General features: G+C 43.0%; 1 protein-coding gene, 1 non-coding gene and 1 pseudogene across 3 annotated transcripts in view; 2 read left to right on the top strand and 1 right to left on the bottom strand.

Annotated features, from left to right (window-relative positions):
- Positions 1–10,622: 10,622 nt before the first annotated feature.
- Positions 10,623–26,382, top strand: part of RpS7 (ribosomal protein S7) — a 113,684-nt gene continuing 97,924 nt past the window's right edge. For both annotated transcript variants that reach the window (XM_080280607.1, XM_080280606.1), the window contains exon 1: positions 10,623–10,653. The gene's annotated coding sequence lies outside the window, so the exon portion shown is untranslated. The remainder of the gene's footprint in view (positions 10,654–26,382) is intronic.
- Positions 18,817–18,935, top strand: LOC145410499 (5S ribosomal RNA). Its single transcript, XR_013899289.1, has one exon. It is a non-coding gene; the product is annotated as a 5S ribosomal RNA (ribosomal RNA).
- On the bottom strand, positions 19,484–19,604 carry LOC145410519 (5S ribosomal RNA; annotated as a pseudogene).

The following is a 26,382-nucleotide window of genomic DNA, read 5'->3' as shown; positions in this document are numbered from 1 at the left end:
CATCACTCTTTTCTCCCTCTGGTGATTAATTTGGTCAGTTTCAAACACATGTGGTAGTGCAGCGCATTGGAGGCAACCATTAGGAAGGCTGCGGACCACACCGAACAGGTCACCCCCGCGATTTAAGGCTTAAGGCGCTGCCAACAACATCATTGCCCTCTAAGCCTCTCCTCACATCCCACACCTCTGCCAACCAATGTAATAATCGAACTGAGAACTTAACAAATTAATTACACTGCCCTGACAGAGATTCGATCTCAGGCCTTTGCGCTTCATAGATGTGCACGTTACTCTAGAGCCAAAGAGAGGATCCCTGCTTTGCCTCTAAGCAACGTCGGCTTTTATATACCCCATTACAATAGGAAGAACAAATCACTGGGCAATGTCTTTCCTGTACTGAACTACTGATGTTGGAGCCTGTGGTAGTGTGGGACGGAGACGTAACACTGGTGTCAGGAGTGTGGATTATTAAGGGGCGTAGTGAGTCTAACCTTCGACATGGATGAAGAAGGTGCACAGACAAGGCTCCAAGCTAGGCATGAGGAGACATCACTGGGTGCAATTATGAAGCTATTACAAGCACAACTACAGGCACAGAACGAAGGACAGAAAGACCTCAAAGAACAATTACAGGCACAGAAGAAAGACCTCAAAGAACAATTACAGGCACAGAAGAAAGACCTCAAAGAACAATTACAGGCACAGAAGAAAGAACTCAAAGAACAATTACAGGCACAGAAGAAAGAACTCAAAGAACAATTACAGGCACAGAAGAAAGACCTCAAAGAACAATTACAGGCACAGAAGAAAGAACTCAAAGAACAATTACAGGCACAGAAGAAAGAACTCAAAGAACAATTACAGGCACAGAATGAAGGGCAGAAAGAATTCACAGAACAACTGCAAACACAGAGTGAACAACAACAGGCACAACATGAAGAACAAAAGAATGATATGAACAACTTCAAGAGGCATTACGCAACAGAGGGAATTACAACTGAGGATGCAAGGACAGCTATATGCTTTCATGGGGGAAATGAAGGAAGAACAGCAACAGCTTAAGGTGGAAGTGGATGCCAAGCTAGAGCAGCAGAGGTATGAGGTAATCAATAATGTGATGGAGTGCAGACAACATGTAGACAAACAGATGAAGCATGTATACAACCGGTGTAAGACAATTAGTGAGGGAATTGTGATGGAGTGCAGATAGTATGTAGATATGTAGTCGATCATGTAAAGATAATTAGCTAGTGAGAAAATTGAGGCTGTAGAGAAATATTGCACTGCTGGGCCTGAAGCTAGTGTACAGAGAGCATATGAAAAAAATGGACAGTGTATGGTGAATCTTGATGGATCCCAAGCATCTACAGGTAGCATGACAGGGCTGAATAATCAGAATGTAGCAGATTTAAGCCCTGGACTTAATTATGATGCCCCAATTTTTAGGCCCCAAACCAGTGAAATGCATGGCTATAATGGGGGTCCAATTAAAAAGAAACCTCATGAATTTGATGGTAGAGTATCTTGGGAAGCTTATATTGCACAGTTTGAGTTACATGCTCATCAAAATGGTTGGAATGATAGACAGATGGCAGTGCAGCTTGCTACTAGCCGCAATGAAAATTCTGGGCCAGATGTCAGCGATGGAGAGGAACAGTTACCAGTCCCTAGTAGAAATGCAGGAGAGCAGATATGGGACCATTTACCAGACTGAGGTTTACAGAGCGCAATTCCAGACCCATGTACGGGCTCGAGGCAAATCCCTACAGCAGCTTGCTCATGACCTGGAAAGTATTGCATACAAGGCATACCCTGGAGCAGCACCTAATCTGCTGGCTATTCTTCTGAGGGACCAGTTCATTGATGCTTTTGATACTGCAGAGTTGAAAGTGCAAGTGAAGCAGGCTCAACCCAGAAGAATGCAAGAAGCACTAGCCAGGGCTGTAGAATTTGAGTCCTATGTCAGGTCCAATATATCCACTTTTCATGCAAGTCGTAGTGCAGGATTCAAGGTAAGAAAAGGGCAGGCATATAAAGCAGAAAAATTTGTAGGAAGTTGCTGGTACTGTGCAGTGAAAAGCCAGGACTCAGAAAAGAGGAGTTACAAGTGGAAGAGGGAACAGGAGAAGACCGGAGGAGGTTGCTGGTTCTGTGGGAAGCCAGGACATGAGAAGGAAAATTGTTACAAATGGAATAAGGAGCAAGAACAGAGCAGTGCATTGAAATCTTCAATTGTAACAAAAGTGTGTTGGACATGGAGTTAGGTGGGACACTTCAGTTCTGAGTGTCTGAAGAAGAAAGAGGATGATATGAAGAAGGCTGCAGAAGACCAAAAAGAAGTGGAAAACTAGTGGAGGCTGGTGTTAAGGGGCAACCACCAGCTGGCTTTTCTCAAGTAGCCCCACCACTGGAAAAATACAAGAGAACAGCAACTGACGGTGTGCGAACAGACGGAAGAAAAGACGGAAAGAAATGATCCCTGGTGACTGATTTGGCCTCAGAGTAGAATTTTGTGAGGCCTGATGTGTTACATCATCGGTATCTGCCTGAGTTATCAGATCAACTGTGTAGCGTAACTGGGCACCGCGCAGGACTGAGGGGACCCCTGGATGTCCGGATTGAAGTGGCAGGGCAAGAGGCTACTCTTCCAGTCTATGTGGCCAACATGGAGATCCTTGCCTTCTTGGTCTGGACTATCTGATGTCCATGGGATGTGAGGTGGACTTCTGCTCCATGAAGTTGAAGGTTCGATGAAAGTCGGTTTCTGTAACGGCAGTGAGACGTACCAGTTCTGGTGGTGAGATAAGAGTGCTCCGCACTGCAGTGATACCCCCAGGGTCAGAACTACTGCTTCATTGTAAGGCAAGCACCTCTTTTGACAGCTGTCTAGGGGTAGTGGAGCCTGATGTACGGTACAAGACGAAGACTAGAGTGATGATGGGGAGAACTTTGGTGGATACAGGTGAAGGTGAAGTGCCGGTTGTGGTGGCCAACTTCTCCTGTGAACCACAGAATATCAACAAGGGAGAAATTCTGAGACTGTGCCAGGCGGTGGACCCTGAATGGCATCGAGGAAGGCCTGTAAAAGGAGCATGGTCAAAGAAGATGGGTATCTGCCAGAGCACTTACAAGACTTTTTCTCAAGGAGTTGCCAATGCCTGGATGGCTCACAAGTGCTGAAGTTGAGGCAGCTGCTGATGGAATTTGCTGATGTCTTCTCCACCAGAGACCTAGAACTGGGTGCTCTGATCTGGTGGAACATGGTATAGACACTGAGGATCACTGCCCGATTAAATAACCAGTGCGGAGGATGGCCAGCCCAACAACAAGAAATGGAGGTGGTGATGGAGGATCTCCAGAGTCAAGGAGTGATAGAAAAGTCCAGTCCTTGGGCATCAGCAGTGGTTCTGGTAAGGAAAAAGAATGGATCAGTAAGGTGCTGTATAGATTATCGAGCCCTGAATGAAATGACAGTGATGGATGCATACCCCTTGCCAAGAATTGATAACATCGTGGATGCTCTGTCAGGTGCCAAGTGGTTCTCCACCCTAGACATGAAGGCAGGATACCACCAAGTCAAGGTTGCAGAGAAGGACAAGGAGAAAACAGCCTTTTCGTATGGGCGGCATTTATGGCAGTTTAAACTGATGCCTTTTGGCCTATCCAATGCCCCAGCTACATTTGAGTGTCTCATGGACAGTGTACTGGAAGGCCTGCACTGGCAGACAGCTCTCATCTATCTAGATGATGTAATTGTGTTTGGACAGACTTTCGACCAGGAATTGGAAAGGCTGTTGGAGGTGTTCAACAGGATTCGAGCAGCATACCTCAAGCTGAACCCCAAGAAATGCTACTGGTACCCGTCTGAGAAGGAAGTGAATTACCTGGGACACATTGTAAGCAAGAGCGGCATCTGTACTGACCCAGAGAAGGTGGCAGCTGTGCAAAACTGGCCAGTTCCAACTTGTGTGAAAGAGCTACGAAGTTTCCTGGGCTTGTACACCTCCTATCAGCATTTTGTCAAGGACATTGCAATGATAGCTGCACCTCTTCACAAGCTGTTGGGGAAAGGCAGAAGTTCGCATGGACAGCAGAGACTCAGAAGGCCTTTAATGACTCAAGAACGCGTCGGCAAACTCTCCGGTATTGCAGTACACAGACCAGAATCAGCCATTTATTTTGGACTGTGACGCTAGTGACCGTGGTACTGAGGGAGTCTTGTCGCAGAAAAAGGATGACAATGAATGTGTGCTGGCATATTACAGCAAGAAGATCAGCCCACCGGAGCGGAACAACTGTGTGACCCATAACGAGCTCTTGGCAGTGATGAAAAGCCTTGATTTCTTCTATCCCTACTTGCATGGGTACTACTTCATCATCAGGATGGACTATGCAGCACTCAAGTGGTTGAAAATGCTAAAGAATCCTGAAGGACAACTGGCAAGCTGGCTCAGGTAGCTAGATCAGCACAATTATGAGGTGTAGCACCGACCTGGGCAGGTACATGGCAATGTTGACAGCCTGAATTGTTGGCCTTGTGATTCGGAGTGCTGGCAGTGTAGTAAAAACGAAGAACACAGTAAGAAATGCAGCCATACTGCAGTGACAGGGCCAGCATCAGATGAAGAAGACCTGAAGAAAATGCAGATTTACAATCAGTGCTGGAGTTGCTGCAGCGGAGTACAGGGTGACCATCTTGGGAACAAGTTTCCAGGTTAAGCCCTCAACCAAGAGTTACTGGAGTCAATGGGATCTTCTTCGCTTGAACAATGGGCTGCTGGAGTGTCAGTTTGAGACACCCGATGGCCTCAGCAAGCATTGGCAATTAGTGGTTCTAAATAAAATGAGGTCTAAGATCATAGATAAGTCTCATAACCAGATCACCAGTGGGCACCTGCGAGTGAAGAAAACTTTAAGTTGGCTGCAACAGAGGTTCTACTGGACCGGCATGCGTCACGATGTTGAAGAGTCGTGTCAGGCCCATGATGTATGCTGTGCCAAGAAGGGACCCAAGAAACGTTGCTGCACCCCTCTTCAGCTGTACCAAGTGGGTGCACCAATGAAAAGAGTCGTGGTGGACATTGCTGGACCTCTGCCACTGACTGAAGGAGATAGCTGGTATATATGTGTCGCCATGGACTACTTCACAAAGTGACCAGAAGCCTATGCTGTCCCCGATCAAGAGGCTGCGACTGGTGCTCAGGTGTTGCTTGATCAGTTTTTCTGTCGTTTTGGGATGCCACAAGAGCTACATTCAGACCAGGGTAGAAACTTCGAGTCTGCTGTGTTCCGTGAGTACTGCAAGTTACTGGGGATCAAGAAGACCATGACAACCCCTCTAAGGCCACAGTCAGATGGGATGATGGAGAAATTCAACTGGACCCTAGGACAAGAACTGGCCAAGTAGTGTGTAGAGGCACAAACAGAATGGGACCAGAAATTACCTGTGTTGTTCATGCCACATTGGTCTGCATCCCATGAGTCTACCAGATACACCCCTGCAAAACTGATGCTGGGCCACGAGTTATGTTTACCCATTGACTTGTTACTGGGAAGACCACCTGGTGGAGAGCTGCCTATAGACACCACCGGCTATGTGAAGCACCTTCAGGAAAGGCTGGCTGAAGTACATCATCAAGTGTGAGAAGCCCTTAAGTTTTCAGAAGAGGTGATGAAGTGCAAGTATAATGCCAAGGCAAGTGAGGTGAGCTTCAAGGATGGTGACCAAGTTTGGTTATACAATCCTCAGCAAAAGAAGGGACAGTCACCGAAGCTGCAGAGCCCAAGGGACGGGCCTCACACTGTGTTGGACCACCTATCAGACATAACGTAGAGGATTTGGGGAGGCAGGAAGTCTCGCCCAAAGGTGGTACATGTGAATCGTCTGTGGCAGTACCAAGGGCCAGGACAGTACAGCTGGGACGTCACTGAGGAATCGTGCTCTCCTGCAGTCGAGGATTTTGAGGAGGACCAAGGAGCTGAATTGCAAGAGGATGATGACTGTCTTCCAAGAGAAGAACTGAATCAGGAAGAGGATCAAGACCTTCCAGGAGGAGTGGACCGTGTGGAGGGGTAAGGTCATTGTTGGAAATGGCATAGAAGACCTGATAAGTTGAAGGATTATTTTGTATATAGTTAGATGGCTGGGAGAAGGAGGGAAGTAAGAAGACAGGAAGAAATCAGTAGGATAGAAGTTGTGAAAGCAATGAAGAATGTAAAATCGGAGAAAGCCCCAGGAATTGATGGAGTGTGTGGTCAAATGCTGAAGCATGGGGGAGAGATAGTAGTAGAATGGATGTGGAAGATGTGCAGATTGGCCTGGGAGGAAGGTAGAGTCCCGGAGGATTGGAAGTCAGGTATAATTATTCCATTGTACAAAGGAAAAAGGGAAAAAGAAGTGTGTGGTAATCATAGCGGCATTTGTCTTCTTAGTATAATAGGAAAAGTGTATGGTAGGATACTTATTGACAGAGTTAGAGAAAGAACAGAGAAATTAGTTGGAGAAGAACAGGGAGGCTTTAGGAAGGGAAGAGGTTGTTTAGATCAGATATTCATTCTTAGATCTTTAGTGGAAAAGTTTCTAGAGAAGGGAAAGAAGTTGTATGCGGCTTTCATGGATTTGGAGAAAGCATATGACAGATTGGATAGACAAGGATTGTGGAAAGTGTTAAGAATATATGGAGTAGATGGGAAGTTGTTGAATGCTGTGAAGAGTATGTACAATGGTGCGAAGGCTGCAGTGCATGTGGATGGTGAACTAAGTGAATTTTTCTCTTTGAAAGTTGGGTTGAAACAGGGATGTGTCATGTCTCCATGGTTGTTCAATCTGTACATGGATGGGGTAATAAAAGAGGTACAAGGTAGGGTAGTGGATGTTGGAGTGGCCCTGGTGAGAGAGGATAGTGTTTGGAAACTCCCTGTACTGTTGTTTGCAGATGATACTGTGTTGTTGAGTGAAGATGCAGCGGAGCTGCAAGGCTTGGTGGATGAGTTTGAAAGAGTGTGTAAGAAACGGAATCTAAAGGTGAATGTAGGGAAGAGTAAAGTGATGGTCTTTGAGAGAGGTGAAGTCAGTGAATTTACAGTGAGGTTGGATGGTGAGGAATTGGAAAATGTGAGTATGTTTAAGTACTTGGGTAGTGTGATGAGTAAGGATGGAGGTTTGGAGAGTGAAGTGCTTGAAAGGGTACAGCAGGGAAGAAAGGTTGCTGGTTCTTTGAAAGCAGTGATAAGAAACAGGGAAGTGAGCATGGAAGTGAAAAAGTTACTACTTGACAGTACTGTGATACCAACGTACAGAAGTGAAGCTTGGACATTGTTGGAAGGACACAAGTCAAGAGTGAGAGCAGTGGAAATGAGTTATTTAAGAGGAGCCTGTGGAGTCCCATGGAGAGACAGGCTGACGAATGAGGATATAAAGGAGCGCTGTGGTGTGGATGTGGATGTGATAGGAAGCGTTATGAGGAACACACTGAGGTGGTTTGGCCATGTGGAGAGGATGGAGGGTGAAAGACTGACGAAGAGAGTGTATGTGAGTGAGGTGGAGGGGGGAAGAGGGAGGGGGAGGCCGAGGATGAGATGGAGGGATGGGGTGGAGAGGTATATGAGAGAGGGGGGTGTGAGTTGGGAGCAGAGCAGTGAAATGGCGGGGGACAGGGCGACTTGGAGGCGATTTGTTTGTGGCCACCCCAAACAGGATTGAGGCATCTGGCAATAGATAGATAGATAGTTTTGTTGGGAGGACAAAGGACTAGGGAGGGGGTAGTGTTAAGAAGCGGGATTTGCCAGTCAGGTAGCGAGAAGTTTCTCACTGATTCCTAATGTTTATGTGGGTCCGGTATGAGGCAGAGTTGCCAGTTTGCCTGGAGTTTGAAAGTATAGTTGTTTTGTAAGTTATGCATTAATTTTTGTACTTTTTTCTGTATAATGTTTGTTATGCGATTGCTTGTAGTATGATGTAATTTAATTTAAGTCTGTATGCTAAATAATTTACAGTGTTATGTACAGTAAGCCCCCGCGTTTGGCGAATTTCAACTTGGCGAAACTCACTTTTGGCGGTAGGGTGGCCACGGACCACCGAATGCGCGCTTGGCGATTTGAATTCAAACTTGGCGGTCCCCTGGCGGCCGCACGTTGAACCACACGGCTGCCCGATGGACAGGGAAGGTGTGTGTGAGATGGTAGAAAAGGGGTCAGGAAAAAAGGAGCAAACACTTGTGGAAATGATGGAAGCTGACGAAGAAATGGAACAGGAAACAACTGAAACTCCTCCTAGCCAGCCACCACAAATCACCACACGTATCTTATCCCAAGCTTTGGGCATTTGTGACACAATGAGGGAGGAGCTCTGTGCATTGGTACGTGGAGATGATGATTTAGAGAACAAAACCAAAGTTTTTCTGGGCCAGCTGATTGAAGTGTTCCAAGAACAATATCAAGAAAAATTGAAAATATCAAAGCAGGCAAAAATAACAAAGTTTTTCTTAGAGAATCTGGACAGACAACGCAATATCCAAGACGTCATTGCCACCATTCCCGTAGACGATGATAACTGTGAAATCATTGATAACCCCCCCCCACTCGATGTGCCACAAGAACAGCCGCAACCTCCCCAGCCATCCCAACCTCCCCAGCCAACCCAACCTCCCCAACCTCCCCAGCCAAACTTCGCTGCCCTCTTTAAGCTGGATGCTGACTTTTCTGGCTTCGATGAAGTGGATGATCAAGCGAGACAAATAGTTGCTAAGGGGGTTATGGGGGAGGAGGGGGAGAGTGATGAGGAAAGTGGTGGTAGCAACTAAGCTGCCCCCACTGCCACTCCGACGTCCCCAGCCAAGCAAGCCTATCTTCACTCTATTTATGGTTAGTTACAACCTTTATATCATGTCTTATTAGCTTTATTTATTGTTTATTGATCTGTTTTCTACATATTTATTAATATGTGAAGGCAAAAGATTTTATTTCAGCTCGAAAGATGGTGTTTTAGGGGTCAAAAGGGGGACTTTGGCAATGACCAAAGACTGATTGAGGCACTTTATAGGCAATTTATATTGTAAAAAGAACTCGCATTTGGCGAAATTCACATTTGGCGGTAGTTTCGCCAGACTAATTGGATCGCCAAACGCGGGGGCTTACTGTAATGTAAGAAAACTCTGGCATGTTTTGGATGTCTTGTTGGCAATGTTGTTCTCATAAATTGTAGATAATTTTAGGACAATGTAAGCTTATATATGGATGGGGAGTAAGTTCAGTCGGTTTTCAGTTCAGTTTAAGTGTAGTTCAGTGCCAGTGAAGGTTGTATATTGATCGGTACTTGTAAAAATAGTGAAGTGTTGTTGGCAAAACAATGAAGTGTTACTGAAGTCTGTACATCATCGGTACTTGTGAAAACAGTGGAGTATTGTCAAGCATTGTCACTGTATTTAGTAAAGTTTGTATAGCTCCAGTGCTTGTGAGAATTGTGAAGTTAGAAAGCATTCGGTGTAATTATTTGGAAAATATGGACAGTGAATTTAAGAAGCCAGTGTTTATTTACGACGCCTGAGCTGATCCTATGTACTGTACACCTAAAGGTAGACCATAGGAAGAACAACTCAAGGGGCAAAGTCCTTCCTGTACTGAACTACTGCGTTGAAGCCTATGGCAGTGTGGGACGGGGACTCAACAGTACGCCTATATTTACCTTTTTTTTTTTTTTACCCCCCCCTTTCAAAAATCCTGCGCACGGCTCTGTTGGTCAGCATCCATGTTTGTACCGTTAAATAACCTCTCAGAGTCAAACTCATTATTCAATACAGCGATTACTTTTTTGTTGATTTGCAAATGTATTGGAACAGAAGTACCTGAATGCCGTACTTAAGTTAAAATTAATGAAAGACATGTACATTTTAAAAAGTCAGTACCCAGAAAAATTACTTGAGTACAGTAATCAAGTATATTTACTTCGTTACATTACAGCTTTGTTAAACAGAGATGGAGCAACAAGAAGATACAGTATAGCACATACTGTAAAATGAAAAGAGACCCGTATTTGTCTTATATGGTGAAGTAGTAACTTATACAAGCAGCGGGGTACTTGCCCTAGTCTGGGACGAGGACAACACGCCGCCATAAACACGGCCTTTTCAAACCACGGGTCGTATCGGGTCAGTGAGCAATCGGGCAAAAACACCCATCGAACCAAGGCCCAAGGCCCATTATGGGCCTTGCCAAGGCCAACACACTGCTTCCTTGCACTCCGTGCTCTCTTGCTCAACTCCACTGATCCGAGAAATTTAATGAATACAAGATTTAACAGTAACAACTAATTCAATATATTCCTTTTACCAAGATTTTTTTTTTTTTCCCAGTCAGCGTACTAATGCAGTAATTGGACATTCTCTAATACTGTGATCCTATATTCATATCACAAACATATAAAAGGTATTTAGAAGAGAATATTAGTAAGATTAATGTATGCTTGTCTGTTTTTGAAAAAAGTAATGGTGGGCAAAATATCTTGTATCTGAATGATTCACGGAACTATAATATGGAGACCTTACTTTTCCTGTATTTGAAGACTCTTTGAAGATTTTGAATTTAGCGGGTTTGCGCATCTCGCCTGGCAGCTGGTTTATGGAGTCTCTTCTCTCGTGTACCACAGCAGCTGCCAAGGTGTGTACCTTAACTTCTTAGACTTATATTTACATCTTGTTTTGTTGCAGTATAATGTCAGAATAACTAGACCGATGACTAATTAAGATACGATAGATGATTATTTTGCGAGAAAGGAGAAGGTAAATTAGGTAAATAATGTTGAAAAGGCTGAAATGTCCAAGGACGTGGTACCCATGTGGTTATGGTGTGTTGTTGTCTAGCCCGCCAGCGGTACGGATTACAGTTTAGGATTTCAGACTTTACCGTAAGTCCAGGCAGGATAGGCTAGGAGGATTATTTTGAAGCTATGAGTACATTATGAAGTATTAGCCATATGCAGTGGTGTTGCGTGTTGTGTTCGGACGAGGTCGCCAGCGTTGACAGGGTTGCATTAATTTTCGCCGGGAAGAAACACAGTGGTGTGTATTCGTAAATTGGAGGAGCAGAATAGGCATTTACAGTATACTCACAGATATCTTCTGGATGGAGGCTTCCTGTAAGCCTGTACGTCCAGCTCACTGCTACTGAAGCTAGTTATGTCAGCTGGGTAGTCAAGGTGGTTATACTCCAAACATGCTCTATAATTATTTTTTTTATCCTGATTGGCCCATAATCTGTCATTTCTTTTCAAAGTCTGTCACTGACTCCGCACTAACCACTGAATTAGGAAGACCATTCCATTTATTAAATACCCTGTTACAGAAAGCATATTTCCTGATGTTCAGTCTTGCTCGTTGTTTATAGATCTTGTGGTATTATTTTACAAGTGGACAATATGCAGTTTTGGAATTTTAGCACCATTATCGTATAGTATAGTCCCTAAGGATCACAAATAACCCCCATTACCCCATTCAGAAATTGATTATTACTCCCCTAAGATAGGTTAGGTATGTTGGGTTTGGTTCGGTTAGTTTTATTGTGTTCGGTGAGGGACATTTCCGACAAAAATGAAGGTCAGAAACATTCGAATCGCATCAAAAACTGCCAGAAAAATATGTTGCACTACCTGGGGGGTGTATTGTCCACTTGTAAAAATTTACTGATCTTGTTATGTCCTCTTGTAGCTGAGTCTTGCCGGATAAAAATATCTCTGCACACCTCCTTATCGTAAACTGTTAAAATGTCAAAAACCTCTATCATGTCACCTCTTATGCGTTTGTAAGCCGAAGTGGGTAAATCCAGCTTCTTTAACCCCTACACCGCGGGCATGTTTACCAATGTTTTGCGTGTGCTGCGGGGTTATTCGGGCTCCGACAGACTCTCAAAAAATATTTGCCAAAAATCAGTTATTAGTCCTAGAATATTAAAATTACATATGCTTATGGTACATACCTTCAGCTTTCTCCTGGAATGTTTGTTGAGCCTTCATCAGTTACCGTAGGACTTGTGGAGACCTCTGAAGTTGGGTAACGAAGTCTTCACTTTACACTTCCCGACAACCCGTAATATGATTACCACAGCCAGATATTAACACTATAAACACTACTTTATGATTTTCAAGTAGTTTGGGATCCATACTCCAAAAAAAACCCACTGTGAAAGCAATGAAAATTATGAGCGCGTCTGACCGTCGCACTTGTGCTAGTTCGCTCTTGGTACTCTGTCATTTATTATTCATAAAACCCCTCACACTTTATATTTCTATTACTGTATAACACATATATATCTACAGCCTTTATCCATAAGTTTCCTTCAGTAGTATTAGTTTATTGTCACTGTAGGGATTCAATTTCTTTCTGTAAAATACGTAGCATTCACTTTCTCGTCCTGTATACTAGCATTGAAAGTGAATGTCACTTTCACCTTCACTCTCATAACTCATAGTATTCATACATGCTAGAGTGAAACTTTCACTTTCATTACTCCTAAGGTATATACTCGTATTCTTATAATACTACTCATTTACATTTTTGTTTACGTTCTCTATTTTATTTACGTTATTTACATTTCTATTTTATTTACACTGTGTTATATGCTGTCACTTGAAGTAACTTATAAAACTATTTTCCACTGTTCACGTATATTTACATTCATTACTTTCACTTGCTGTTTACACATTATTTACAATTCCACTTGCACTGTTTTACTCAATAGAAAGATCGTAGTCACTCTTTTATCAATTGTCAACCCTTTACCTCTTTCCACACAAGGTTTAGTAGGGGGTAAAGGTCACAGGGCCCTTTGCATGGGGGTGAAAAGTTCCTGAAGTCAGCAAGAGGAAACAGACGTACCTCAACTTCGGAAGATGAGAGTGAACTGATAAGGGAGGGCTGGGGTGGAGGCCTACCTAGGGATATTCAGTACTACCAACGTTAGCTCTTGAAACAGCTATGTATAGCACTGAAATGATTGGCAGGAAATCTAGACAATACATTATAAATTAGGTAGTTCCAGGTGAATGTAAATATCACTTAGGCTTCTCCCTTCCCTCCTTATATGTATATTTATTACGAAAATAGATTATAGGTCATATTTCAAGGGGAAATAAACAGCGAAAATTAGCGAACAAGTGCACGTGAGGTGTTGTCAGGTGATAATTAGCCAATTCCAGGTGTATGCCACTCTCACTTACCTTATTTCTTTCTTGTATATATTATTTGGTATAAGAATAGGACATACGGCTTATTTCAATGGATGAAATCAGTGAAAAATTCCAGGGAAGATTTACTTAGCGTAGCACGGCCGGGCAGGCGAGAGGATAGGGTAATGGAGGGGGGGTAGGGAGGGGAGTCAAGAACGGGGAGAAATGGCTAAATTGTCAACAATGGATGGGAGTACAGATGAGATTAGGAGTGCTGACTAGTGTTGGACATTGGCAGTACTGATAGATGATACAAGCCCCCACTTGGAAGCCTGGGTGAATTCAAAATAACACAGAATCACAAAAGCGACGCCCCGGGGTATGATCCCTTGCTCCCAAGCATCACGAAAGTGACGCCCTGCGGTTAAGGGGTTAACCTCGCCTCAGATGACAAATCTCGTAGAGCAGGAATCAGCTTCATCGGCCTCTGCTGTGTATTTTTTATCACCTCAATATCTTTCATCTTATAAGGACATCAAACTGGATTAGCATATTCAGTATGTGGTCTAACTAGGGCAGTAAACAGAAGTTTAAAGGTTTCTTCATTCAGAGCACAAAATGTTCTTCTTATGAGGCCTACAATCTTGTTTGCTTTATTTATTTTCTCAACCATATATTCTGAGAAACTTAAGTCACTATCAATCACGACACCCAGGTCTTTTTCAGAATGTATTTCTTTCATTTCTTCCTCCATCTTATATTTCCTTTTTTCAACATTTATCCTTCCAATCCTCATATAACTGCATTTTGGGGGGTGGAATTTCAACAGCCATTCTTGGGACCATTTTCTAATTTCTACTGTATCCTCTTGCATCTTGTTGCAATCGTCATCATTATAAATTTTCTAAAAATTTTGGTGTCGTCAACATAGAGATAGACATCGCAGTTCCCTACTACATCAGGCAAATCATTTATGAATATTGCAAATAATAGTGGTCTCAGCACAGATCCCTGCGGAACACCACTCACTACTTCACTCCAGGCAGAAGCTGCACCATTAACTAGCACCCTTTGTTGTTGGTCACTCAAAAATGCCTTTATCCAACCGAGTATATCTATATATCTATCTATATTGCCAGACACCATAATCCCGTAAGGGGTAGCCATTTGACTTTGAGTTATTTGTTTTACAGAGAGGGGCACTAATCCTCCACCAACCCACTTGTCGACATGTAGGGAGCACATATGGTTTGATTATATAGTTACCCCTGTAATATCCTTTGATTTTTTCCAATAGTCGCTGATGTGATACTGTATCAGAAGCTTTCATAAAGTCACAGTATGCAATGTCTATGGCCCCACTTTCATCCAGAATTCTTGTCGATTCGTCAATAACTTCTATTAATTATAGTACTGTTGGTCTTCCAGATATAAACCCATATTGTTTTTCACCAAATTTCTTGTTTCCTTCCATATGCCTCATAATTTTTCCTCATACCAAGGACTCAAAATTTTTGCAGATGATACTTGTCAGGCTAACTGGTCTATAATTCCCTGGGTCACTCCTGTCCCCTGTCTTATATATATAGCCGTAATATTCGCTCTGTACATTCACTGACTTCACTTCTCTCGAAGACCATAACTTAACCATATATTCACCTTTAGATTCCGTTTCATACACACACTCCCAAGCTCATCCACCTTGTCTTGCAGCTCCCCTTCGTCTTCACTTAACAACAGGGTTTGTACGTGTAGTTTCCTTGCATTCACCTTTAGATTTTGTTTCTAACACACACTCCAAAATTCCGCCACTTTTAATGGGAATGGCTTCAGTTCCCAATTAGCTGATCAGACCAAGAATCAGAATAATGTTTGTTATAAAGTAATCCCTCCACTATCCGATGTAATAGAGCCAAAGGCATGTCCGGAAAGTGGTCCCTTCTGGAAAGTGGGCACGTGCCTGCTGGACTGGTACTTAACCACTTCTTTACCGACCCCTTTCCCAAATGTAAACATTACGTTTACCCCCCATACCGACCTGATAGCTCCCCCTCCTGTAGTGTGAGGGGTAGTGTATATTTTTTTGCCACGTCGAAACTATTCACTCTTTTTTATTTGTTTGTATACTGATGATCACATAAACCCAGCATGATGTTGGTAATAAATAAATATTAAATAAATCATTATGGTATATAAGTTTACATATCTTATGCTAAAGTACTGTTACCCAGGTAACTACTGTACAAACTGGCTTGAAAAAAATGTCCTGCACAGATGGATGGCTTATATATTTACCTTGTAAGCTGAGCATGAAGTATGTGGACACACGTGATGGTGATGGCGACCTTGGCCCACTTGTTGCCGAGAGTTCAGCGTCACTAAGCTCGCTACTGTTTTCCTCCTCCTTCCTCACTCACATCAACTTCGCTATCATTTTCAGAATCACAGTCGACTACTGACACATCAGACACTGCTGCATCATCATCTGATACATCTAAATAAGTATCCTCATGAGGAATAAACTCGTCATTATCGGAATTTGCCAGAGATGCCATGAAAAAAATATCCTGTACACCCTCTCTCGTGGTCAAGTGCGTGGTAACTGACTCTCTCAGGCAGGCCAAGGGGTGTAAATTTTGCCGTATGTCAGCAGAAAATATAGTACGATATCTGAAGTAGAAATTATAAATAAATTAATGATTGGTCTAAAAGGGGTTACATCACAGATGAGTGAGCAAGCCATTGGTGCCACCGCAACTCAGTCATGATGTATCTTATGATGTCAGAATTCGTCAGAACTTCGTCACAGTCTTTGTCGTCAAAACACAGAGCTGTTGCTAACACAAGGTCCTCAGAAACAGCCTTACCGGGCTACCCTGAGGCCCATAAGCTGCCATTCATTAGAGGATGTACCAGCTTACCATGGTAGCGGTTCCGATGTCTCACGGGTGTTTACTGGCGATGTACGGGGGTACATCAGAACACATTTTCGGTAAAGAAGGGGTTAAGGACCCTAACCCAGCCTAACTTTGAAAGCCACCTAAATATCTCACTACCGGACATGCATAGCACGTATTTAAACCTATTTAAGACATTGTTCACACTAATAATGGACATAAAGCATGAAATAAATGAAAAGGAACCAAACACTGAATAATTAGAAGTGACTGTACCTCAGCCAGGGTACTTACAGCACGACTGTGACCACCTTCTTAAGGCTTTGGCATTGGTGAAAATGGTCATGAAGCACGTACAGTAATCCAGTGTTGTGCTGTACTTACAGTAATTCTTTGCATTCGTTTTTGTTTTTAAAGGCTCCAACATGCTTGCATTCGTCGGCCTTGGTCACTTAATGGCGGCTCTCCATGCTGCACAATCCATTGCAGCCTCCCTGTTCAGTCCCTTAACCCTGAGGTCACACTTAATGACCTCGTCCCATGTCTTTCTTGGTCTACCCCTCATAACCCACCCCCAATATTAACACTTCTCACCTTCTTCACCCAATTATCATCCCCCATCCTCTCCACATGTCCAAACCATCTCAATCTACCTCTCCTCATCACAACATCAATACACTCCAGTCCCATCCTACCTCTCAACTCTTCCATCGTAAACCCAGCCCCTCCAGGCCTTGGACACAGGGACGCACTGCACATCCACCTAATCATTGTCATTTCTGTACGTCTGAGCCGGCGAATATCCTCCTCCTTCACAGCCCAGGTCTCACTACCATACAGCATTACACTCCTAACACACGCTGCTTATGAAGACCCCTTAGCATGTAGGGAGAGTCCTCTCAATGTCAGGAGAGGCAAGAGCTCCCTGAACTTCTTCCAACCACTTCTCACCCTAGCCACAGAGCTAGCTCCAGCCCCACCTTCAGCACACAACATGTCTCCCAGGTAACAAAACTCATCCACACACTCAAGAGATTCACCAGCAAGTTCAATCTTTTCACGTCTGACAATCTCCACCTGCTCACGACGACACGCCGTACACATAAAATCAGCATTATCTTGCAGTCTACCTCTGATACCACTACATCTCTTATGCACCCATTTATCACACACACCGCACAAGATGGAATTACTTCCCACGCCCTTGTGGCAAACTGCACATGGCCACTCTTCCTCGTCTTTGACAGTACCGCCACCAACCCTAGGTATCATCAGTTTTGTTTTATCTGCATTTACCCTTAAACCCTTGTGCCCCATACCATCTCTCCACTTCCTAAACCTTTCCTCCGCCTCCCTTTCGTTCTCTGCAATCAACATCAAATCATCAGCGTACAACTACAGTACTCCCACGGGAGTCCGTTTCTAAAGTCACGTGAAAGGGCTTCAAGTACCATGATAAACAACATGGGACTCAAGACTGACCCCTGATGCACACCAACATTCATGGAAAACTCATCACTCAAATCTCCATTCACTCTTAACTGGGTGTGAGCACCCACATACATAGCCATAACCACCCTAACCAGCCACTCCTCCAAGCCAAGCTTTCTCATTGCCCACTTCACCACCTCTCTAGGGACTCTGTCAAAGGCCTTTTCCAAATCAACAAAAACAAAATAAAGATCTCTTCTCCTACCAATATATTTTTCCTGAAGCTTACGAACAATGAATATAGCATCTGTGGTCCCCCTACCCGGCATAAACCCAAACTGCATCTCATCAGTATTCACTCTTTCTCTAATCATACCTTCTAAAACTCTCTCCAATACCTTCATTATCTGATCTAAAAGCTTTATACCTCTATAATTTCCTCTTTCCAGGGCATCACCCTTCCCATTATGCACATTCACAATTAGCATTGTGAGTTATAATTGTTTAACACTGCACATTGTTAATTGCACCACATCAGTTTCAGCTGCCAGTTTGCACTCCGCAGTTAATCTTATGCACTCTCAGTTGTAATTTCTTAACACTGCAAAACACTGTAAATTCCATTGTGGTCTATTGGCAAGGTATTGCAGTTTATTCACAAAAAAACCAGCATGTGTGGCATCCACTGCGATAAGCATCCACTCGCAATTGAAGTTAAGCAGTAACTGTTGAAGTGTTGGTGACGGGGAAACAGAGTTGCCAGATCGCAACAGCCACATTACCAAACTCCTCAATTTTCATTACGAAATTTAACTTTTCATTACCATATTTGTAAAGCTAGCATTTATTTTTCACTAAATATATATATACAAGTGGAAATACATGTAATCACTCTCCTTATAATTAACAGCATGTTGATTATTTTCGCGTTATGTAGGCTAGCAAATTAATCAGAGAGAGCAGACAATCCACCATCTCCATCCTGTGTATCCTCATACATGTGAAAAATCCATTTGGTAATGCATTATTCTGATTCATTACCAAACGAATTTTTCATTACCAATTTGGCCCACATTTGGTAATGGAAAATACCAAATGGCAACCCTGACAGGGGAGGGGGGAGGGGGGAGGAAGGAAAGGGTGAAGGGGCCATGGTGTAAACAGCTGTTCGGTGCTGCACGGCAATTTCATATTACGGGAGGGAATTTTTTTTTTTGTGGGGGGGGGGATTTTTTTTTTCTTGGCCATTTTTGGGATCTGAAGGTCCAGGTCCACAATGTCCGGAAAGTGGGTGTCCGTATAGTACAGGGATTACTGTATTATTATTATTATGCCAACGGCCATACCACGTTAAGTACACCGCTTCCCGTCCGGTCAGTGAAGTTAAGCAACGTTGGGTCTGGTTAGTACTTGGATGGGTGACCGCCTGGGAACACCAGATGCTGTTGGCATCCCTACGTGTCAAGTGGGGTTGGTGGAGGATTAGTGCCCCTCCCTGTAAAAACAATTAACTCTAAGCCCTTGGCCACCCCATTTGGGATACATGGCGTCTGGCAATGAATGAAAAATGAATGAAATTATTATTATTATTATTATTAATATTACTATAATTAGTAATTCTTTGGCAAATGGGCATGGCCTTTGTGTACTCCCTATTGAAATCAGTCTTTAACAGATTACTTGTGCTTCTTATACTCTAATACCATAAATACAGAGCATTTTTAAAATTTTACCTGTGAAATACACAAAGACTTGTTTGGCACGTTCAATGTCTCCCTGATATAGGCAGACTCTGGTCTAACAATGCAGTTAACTCCTCCACTGCGGGGATGTTTTCGCCGCTCCTTGCGCGTCCCGCAGGGATATTCACACTCCAACTTCATTCATTCATTCATTGCCAGACGCCATGTATCCCAGACGGGGTGGCCAAGGGCTTAGAGTTAATTGTTTTTTACAGGGAGGGGCACTAATTCTCCACCAACCCCACTTGACACGTAGGGATGCCAACAGCATCTGGTGTTCCCAGGCGGTCACCCATCCAAGTACTAACCAGACCCAACGTTGCTTAACTTCGCTGATCGGACGGGAAGCGGTGTACTCAACGTGGTACACTCCAACTTACTTTTTAAAAATATTTGCCAAAAGTCAGTTATTAGTCCTAGAATATTATAATTATATATGCATATGGTAGGTAGGTGGGGGCGCCCACCATCCACTCACTTAATGTAGTGCTGCTCTCGGGTGTTTGCCCTGTCCTCTCCTCCATCCTTGTTTCCTTCCATCTTCTTCTGTCTTTTTTTCCTTCATTCTTTTTTCTTCCTTCTGCCTACGGGTGACTTTACACTCCCTCTTCTGTCTTTCATTCCTTCATTCTTTCCTCTCCCTTCTGCCTGTGGGTGACTCTACACTGAGTGACAAGCCAAATGGTTTCCCGTACACCAGGAAACCATTTACTACACTGGGTGGTAACCATATAACCAAATTTTGGCGCCTGGTGGTTTAGTGGGTAATTATTGTGCTCCAGTCAGATTGAGCCGGTGAAGGATTATATCCAAAGGGTGATTGGGGTTTATTGCTCATGTAATGCCATTCAGGGATGAGTGAGGCTGGTCACTCTCATCTTAAATGTCAGGACCAACTGCCTAGCCCCGGGCTTCTACGCTCCTCATGGGGCAACGTAAGATTGGATGATGGATGGATGGATGGATATATGCATATGGCACATACCTTCAGCTTTCTCCTGGGGTGTTTGTTGAGCCTTCGTCGACAACCGTAGGACTTGTAGAGACTTCTGAAGTTGGGTAACGAAGTCTCCACTTTACACTTCCCAACACCCCGTAATATGATTACCACAACCTGATATTATCACTAGAAACACTATTCTGTGGTTTTCAAGTAGTTTGGAATCCATACTCCAAAGAAAAGCTCTGTGAAAGCAATGTAAATTACGAGCGCATATGTGCTTCCCACCCGTGATCATTCCCCGCTGGTATTCTGTCATTTATTATTCATAAGCACACTCACATTTTATATTCCAATTACTTTATTACACTTATGTATATCTACAGTATTTATCCATAAGTTTCCTTCAATAATAGTAGTTTATTTACACTCCAGGCATTCATTTTTATGTTCAGTAAACTACGTAATGTATTTTCAATATTTACATTTCTGTTTTATTTACACTATGTTATGCACTGTTACTTGCAGTAACTTATAAAACTATTTTCCACTGTTCAATCATATTTACATCCATTGCTTTCACTTGCTATTTACACGTTATTTACACATTATTTACATTTCCACTTGCACTGTTTTAGAGTCACCAGAAAGATCGTAATCACTGTCCATCATTATCATTGATACTAGCCAGTTCACGTTTCACAGCAGAGTCACTTAGCCCTTTGCCCCTTCCCACAGGAGGTTTAGTAGGGGTAGAGGTCACAGGGCCCTTTGCATGGGGCTAAAAATCGGCAGAATTGGACAGGCGCGAATCCGACATGGTTTCACCTTGAAAGACGACAGTAAACTGAATGCTGTGGCCTAGGGGCGGTGAAGGATCGACAATGACAGCGTGGTGACAGCTGCTAATTTATATGCTATGAAATGATTGGGAGGAAATCTAGGCAATACATAATAAATTAGGTAGTTCCAGGTGAATGTAAATATCACTTAGGCTTCTCCCTTCCTTTCTTATATATATTTTTATTATGAGAACAGGTCATACGGCATATTTCAAGGGTAAATAAACAGGGAAAATTAGTGAATGAGTGCACATGGGGTGTTGCCAGGTGATAATTAGCCCACTCCAGGTGTATGGCAGTATCGATTACCTTTTCTCTTTCTTTTATATATTATCATGTATAAGAATAGGGCATAGGGCACATTTCAATGGATAAAGTGAGTGGAAAAATCCGTCCAGAATTTGTGTAGCGCAGCGCAGCTGGGAAGGCGGGAGGAGAGGGTAATGGAGAGGAGGTAAGGAGGGGAGTTAAGGACAGGAGAAAAATGGCTAAATTGTCAACAGTGGTTGGGAGTACAGATGACATTAGCAGAACTTAGTATAGCTGGACACTGGTAGTACTGATAGATGATACAAGCGACCACTTGAAAGCCCGGGCGAATTCAAAATAACACAGAATCACAAAAGTGACGCCCCTTGGTATGATCCCTTGCTCCCGAGCGTCACAAAAGTGATGCCCCGAGGTTAAGGGGTTAAGTAAAAACTTGTTGCTAGGCAGGGTATATGTATCTTGGGGTAGATTTAACATGTAAAGTGTAGGGATGTGTTTTTAAGCTTTGGGTTTCCCCCCTAACCTTGTCCTAAACCCACCCAAATGAGCCCCCCAAAAAAGTTTAATGCCATTCAAAATGGCCTAACAGCTGTAAAAGAAGCTAACCTAAGCCTAAAGCCAATGCCCGTCTCACATGTTCCCAGTCAAGGTCACTGGGGAATGCTATCTCTGACTCGTATTCAAACTCAGTAGAGAAGATGCAGCAGCACTGTGTACAGTCCCACCACCAGACAATCCTAGGACAATTAAACTTCTGTTATGCTTAATAATAATGTATGACGCAGAATCGTCAAAGGTGCAAATTGTTGTGACGAAGAATCGTTGTTTTGACTGGGAATGCAATTGATGATGCAATTGGGATAGTCTTTTCAACTGCCCCTCTTTATGTCATTTTAGTTACTGTTCTGGTTGCTGAGCGCCTTTATTTTCTTTACAATTAGTGTATAGAGCTTACCAAAGCCATCTTCCAAAAACTCTACAAAACCTATTTACAGTGAATTTAAGATGTTCTGAAAGATTCAAAATGCAGCACTCATGTACAAAACTGAGATCAGTGTCATTTTGTATAGATGGATTTAGATTGTGGAAAGAATTACCTAGTAAGTTGAAGAACTGAGAAATTACACAACTACGAGTAGGCCTATGTAGTTTTTTGTAAGGTTTGATATGCTTTATAGTTTATAGAATGGTTAAGGTAGTAACATTATAATGAAATGTACATAACATCTTCAGCCTTCAGGACATAATTATTTAATGAAATTAAAATTTTACTTTGTAGAGTGGATACAAGGTATTTGGTTATACAGTGTTAGTAATCCCTCAATTATCTGACATAAATAAGCCAAAGGCGTGTCTGGATAGTGGATCTGTCTGGATAATGGACTTCTCCCCTGTCTCCCCTTCATACTTTCCCTAACTTTGAATGCATCTGTGAAAGGCCATTACAGTACATCGTACAACACTTATGTATTCCTGGTGTTTTACACCACTCTGGTTAATCAGACCTGTAAACCACAGCCAAGCATTTACTGTACCATGGTCTAGCAGACCCATCAACCATAGACAAGCTATCACCACTGCAGGGCCATACCCTGCAGTGATGTGAAAAAAGCATGGAAAAAACAAAAAACGGTCCTGCCGGGTGTAAATGTTCTCTTGGCCATATTTTCCACCTGGACACAAGCATTTTGTTTGGATGAAATGGAAAAATGTGTGAATAATGGTTTCAAACAGCCAGATCGCAGCAGCTGGATAATGGATCGTTTGGATAATGGATGTGCGTGTAATCATGGGATTACTGTATTTATATTTCTTATTGGATGATGGATGGATGGAATATAATTACCATAAGCTATTTGTAAAACATAACCAGACTAATATAAAACTTGACTAACATACATAACTGTACAGTACATATGTTTCCTTTCATGTCAACTTCCAGGCATTCTTGATCGAAATACTGTACATTGTATGTCTTATGTAGGATACAGTCACCAACTGTAATAATTGAAAATTGTAATGGACTGTTTGATTTATTCATATTCTTCCTTTTTTTGTTTTTGTTTTTTCATTTGTGTAATTTTTGACAAATATACAAAGATCTATCTATCTGTCTATCTATTGCCAGACCCCTCAATCCCGTTCGGGGTGGCCACAAACAAATCGCCTCCACATCACCCTGTCCCTCGCCATTTCACTGCTCTGCTCCCAACTCACACTCCCCTCTCTCATATACATCTCCATCTCATCCCTCCATCTCATCCTCGGCCTCCCTCTCCCTCTCCCCTCCTCCACCTCACATACACTCTCTTCGTCAGTTTTTCACCCTCCATCCTCTCCACATGGCCAAACCACCTCAGTGTATTCCTCCTAACGCTTCCTATCACATCCACATCCACACCACAACGCTCCTTTATATCCTCATTTGTCAGCCTGTCTCTCCATGGGACTCCACAGGCTCCTCTTAAATAACTCATTTCCACTGCTCTCACTCTTGACTTGTGCAACGTCCAAACTTCACTTCCATACGTTAGAGTTGGTATCACAATACTGTCATGTAGTAACTTTTTCACTTCCGTGCTCACTTCCCTGTTTCTTATCACTGCTTTCAAGGATCAACCGGTATAATATTAGATCATTCCTGACACAGTCCAGAGGAAATTCTAAAGCCTCAACAGATATAATATTTCAGCACTTCTTCAAACCCCTGCATCGAGTCCCATGCATTGATCAATTAGAACTATTTCCCCCCCCCCACCCCATGAAAATTCTTGGCTACACCCTTGTTTTCCTGACATTGAGAGGGCTCTCCCTCCATTCTAAGGGATCTTTGTATATGGCATATGTTAGGAGTGTAATGCTGTATAGTAGTGAAACCTGGACAATAAAGGAAAAGGATATTTGCAGGCTGAAATGTATAGGAATGACAGTGATTAGGTGGATGTGCAGTGTGTCCTTGACTGCGGGGCCTGGGGAGGGGGAGGGGTTTATGATGGAATAGTTAAGCGGAAGGATGGGACTGGAATATACTGTACTGGTGTTGTGATGAAGAGAGGTAGATTGAGGTGGTTTGTGCATGTGGAGATGATTGGGGATGACAGTTGAGTGCAAAAAGTGAGAAGTGTGAATGTTGGGGTTCGTGAGAGGCAGACCAAAAAAGGCCTGGGATGAGACCATAGAGATAAGGGACTGAATAGGGAGGCTGCCAGAGATTGAGCAGCATGGGGAGCCACCATTAGGTGACGAAGGCTGACTCATGCAAGCATGTTGGAGCCTTTAAAAGTGAAATGAAACAAAACAGATCCCCTTCTTCATGTCAGCTAATGGCCCTTGCATTTCTCAAGACTCACTGGGGGTTGTTTTTCATTTTTCAGAATAAGTACACAGTGAGGGAGTTATGTTGCAGTATCTTGGGGTATGTCTGTAGTTGCTTTCACAATGTAAGGTTGGTGCTTAGCCACATTTAACATGATAATTTGTTTTACAGTTTTATTGTGATTAGTTCAAAGTGACTGAAAATTTTACATTGGTACCACTTAATGATGTTTGCTGAGTAGACGGAGTCATCCAGCCTCTTCTTGCTGAGTAGATTTGCTACATGGTCACACAAGTAGAAGTAAATTTTAGTAACCTGGGAGATGCCTGCCTCATATGCTTTGCATCGATAACATTTGTACACAAAATGTGGTGTTTATGAGTGAGTGTTGAAATTGCTATCTTGACCAGTACACCTTATCCAATTCAGCACCAGCCATTTCTTAGCAGTGGTTAGATTGCTCTTATAATAGGTACATGATTTTGTATGTGTTTAATGCACAGTTTGTTTATGGCGTTCATGGATCTGGAAAAAGTATACGAGGAAGTGGACAGAGAGGGATTGTGAAAAGTTTTGCACATGTACGGTGTAAATGGTAAGCTGCTGGATGCCATCAAGAGATTTTGTGATGGTAATGAGGCATGTGTAAGGGTTATTTGGCATGTACGGTAAGTGAATGGTTCACGATCAACAAGGGCATGTGACTAAGCGATGCCCCCATGGTTGTTCAATTAACATATGGGTGGGGTGATGAGAGAAGTACAAACACGAGTAATGGAGAGAGGAGTGACATTGGTAATGAATGGTGATGGATGGAATATCTCAAATTTGTTGTATGCTGATGATGCAGTACTGCTTGCAAGTACCAGAGAAGAACTTGGTAGGCTAGTGCAGAGTTTTGCTGATGTCTGTGAGCGTCGTTCCTTGAGAGTAAATATAGAAAAGAGTAAAGTGATGGTTATTGAGAGAGAAGGTGACTCCAGTGCGATGTTACAGTGAATGGAGAGAGACTGGAATTGGTGAGTGAGTTCAAATACCTGGGTACAGTGATAGAAAAGAGAGGAAAATGTGCAAAAGAAGCTGAAAGTAGAGTGACACAAGGAAGAAAGGTAGCTGGTGCAATGAAGGCCTTGATAAGAAACAGAGGCTTGAGTGTTGCAGCTGCACGAGGCTTACATGAAGGAGTGTTAGTGCCAACTTTAACATATGGGTGTTAGACTATGGTGTGGCATGAAAATGAAAAGTCAAGAGTAAGAATAGTGGAGATGGGACTGCTGAGGATGTATGTGGAGTACAGAAGGTGGATAGGATACGAAATAATGTGATTTGTGAAATATGTGGAGTGAGGAAGTCGGTGGACACCAGAATGGAAGAGAGTGCACTGAGATAGTATGGTCGTGTGGAGAGAATGGATAACAATAGAGTGGTGAAAAAGGAATACCTGAGTGAATTGGAAGGAGGGAGGAGGCGAGTTAGGCCAAGGAGAAGGTGGAGAAAGATGGTGGATGAGTGTGTGATGAAGAGAGGTTTTGAAGTTGGTGAGGCTAGGGAATTGACAAGAGATCAATCTGGCTGAATGAATGTTGTTAGGAGAAGTGCATGATCAGGGATATGGCACCCCTTTTTAACATGGCGGCATCCAGATTGACTCATTCGGATACATTTGTGAAGCTACAGAGCGTGGTGCATGTTTTTGGTCTATCTGGTAGAGCCAGGATTCCGGGGGCTTGAATGATGAGTGAATGGAAGTGTGACCCATTATATTGGGTATATTTGGGCAGTCTGGAC

The sequence above is a fragment of the Coenobita brevimanus genome, chromosome 85 (assembly GCF_032717465.1).
Source record: "Coenobita brevimanus isolate Jiangsu-jjx chromosome 85, ASM3271746v2, whole genome shotgun sequence".
In the NCBI taxonomy this organism is placed as follows: Eukaryota; Metazoa; Arthropoda; class Malacostraca; order Decapoda; family Coenobitidae; genus Coenobita; species Coenobita brevimanus.
This window is presented reverse-complemented; position numbering and strand designations above follow the sequence as displayed.